A 2,643-nucleotide genomic window follows, 5' to 3' on the forward strand; every position below is an offset into this window, starting at 1 on the left:
CTTCTTCTTCTCTCTTCTCTCTCTCTCTCTCTCTCTCTCTCTCTCTCTCTTCATTTCATATTTTATTATTATATGCATAATTTACTTTGCGCATAATATAATTTTAAATTGTTACTTTCTAGTTTGGATGGTTGATCGGGCTGATCAAATAATTATCGTCGCATTTTTAAGTATCAACAATTGTATTGTTTATTAGTGAGCCGTTTAGAGCATGGGCTAGTCAGCACAGAAGAGTGAAGCAATATTGCTGCAATGTTGTAATATTGCAAATTGCAATGTAACATTGCAGAAATATTACAGAAATGTAAATTAACAATATGCCTGCAAAATGTCAGTAATATGCTAATATACAAACATTGCAAAACTGTAATTCTTTAATTGTTACAATAATAATAATATAAAAATATAAGTTTTTACAATATTTATGTAGTACAGTCTTTTTAGTTTAACAGTAATTTTTATGATATAATAATTAATATAATTCATTTTATATTTAAATAAAAAGTTTTATGATCTATTATTTGATAATCACTTCATTAGCTAAGTTTTATATTTTAAATATGAAATCAAAAGATTGTATAATATCGAGTTTGGATTCAACTGTATTATTATATTAATGTGAATAATATTTGTAATTTATTCGGAGCACATACATGCTTCATCCTTACGAATAAATTTATCCTTCAGAATTAATATTATATTTATTGGAATATTTTATGGTTTTATCAAAAAATTGTTTTTGAAAAGCATATATCACTAGAAATGCGATTTGTAGAAAAATTAAAGTTAGTAAGATATATGTATAGAAACAGTTTTCATTTTAGAATCTTCGTAAAAAAATGTATTCAAATACATTACATTGCAATATTGCTAGAATGTTTTGTTGCAATATAATAAAAAGCGGACATCTTAATATTGTTGAAACTTTGCAATCTGATTCAGCAACATTTCGCAATCACTATGCAATCACTATTGCAATGTTTCAGTGAAATCATTCTGCTACGTTTTTGCAATCTTTTTGTGCTGGGATACATGTTTTCGTGTCTGCGAGATAACTCTACGATTTTTCCGCTTCGCGGAATCGGTCATACGTGTCTTTTTAGTTTCCTTTTTAGTTTAGTTAATTTCCTACCCAAAATATTATTTCATGTATGTTTATTGTCCGTCGCTTTATGCTTAAAATTTAAATATTTCTGTTACAACAAATGTTTAATTTATGTTATGATACTGTAAATAAAGGCAAAATACATCATTAAAATATTTTAAATACAAAATACAAAATACTTTCAAAATTTATATTTCAAATACAAAATACTTTTTTTAAATATTTCAAATACAAAATATGTGCAAAATTTATATTTTAAATACAAAATTTTTTTTTTGATATTGGGAATACAAATTAGTTCGGTCCGTTTCCTTAAAGATGGCTTCAGCTTTTGTGAATGGTAATGATTTTGGCGGTTTCAGAGAGGTTAAACATCTGCTAATAATATTCAGTTTATATCGCTTTGAGTTTCATACAAAAAAACTTGATTTTTATTGTGTTTGAAATGTCGAATATTATGTTAACCAAGCAGCATTTGCGAGAAGTTTTGATTTTCTGCTTTAATTGGAAAAAAAGTGCGGCTGAAGCCCATCGAATGCTTGTCAAAATTTATGGTGACACTGCTCCAACTCATAAATCTGATAAATCATGAATGGTTTCGACGTTTCAAAGAGATTTTTACCATTGAAGACAAGCCTCGCTCTGGTCAGCCAAAAAAATTCGAAGACAAAGAATTAGAGGCATTACTCGAAGTAGATCAGAGTCAAACGCAAGAGGAGCTTGCAGAATCATTGGGGGTAACTCGCAAGCCATTTCTGATTGAGAGCCACGGGAATGATTCAAAAACAAGGAATGCCTTATGAACTGAAATCGAGAGACATTGAAAGGCGAACAGTTGATTCAAAGACAACAGAGAAAAGGTTTTTTGCAATCGGATTGTGACTGGAGATGAAAAGTGGATATTCTATGACAACCCCAAGAAGAAAAAATACTACGTTAAGCCCGGTCAATCGTTGTCATCGACTTCAACATCAACACCACGGCCGAACATTCATGGTTCGAAGATCATGCTCTGGTGGGACCAAAAGGGTCTTGTTTACTACGAGCTGCTGAAACCTGGCGATTCCATTACGAGCGATCGGTATCGGCTACAATTGATTCGTTTGAGCCATGCATTGCGAGAAAAACGGCCGGAATACGAGCAAAGACATGATAAAGTTATTCTTCTTCATGACAACATTCGGCCTCATGTCGCTAAAATCGTAAAAAAATATTTGGAAACGCTCAAATGGGATGTTTTACCGCACCCGCCGTATTCTCCGGCCATTGCTCCTTCTGATTACTGGTTCTGAAGGATGCAGCACAATTTGGCAAGTCACCGGTTCACTTCTTTCGCAGAAATCGAAAATTGACTCCAAAATTGGATCGTCTCCAAAGACGAATCGTTTTTTCGAGATGGAATTCGAAAATTGCCTGAGAGATGGGAAAAAGTAGTAGGCAGCGATGAACAATACTTTAATTGATCTGTTCATTCATTTTGTTTTGAAATAAATGCATTTTTGAACACAAAAACGGACCGACTAATTTGTTACTCCCAA

Source organism: Atta cephalotes (assembly GCF_000143395.1).
Source record: "Atta cephalotes unplaced genomic scaffold scaffold00015, whole genome shotgun sequence".
Lineage (NCBI taxonomy): Eukaryota > Metazoa > Arthropoda > Insecta > Hymenoptera > Formicidae > Atta > Atta cephalotes.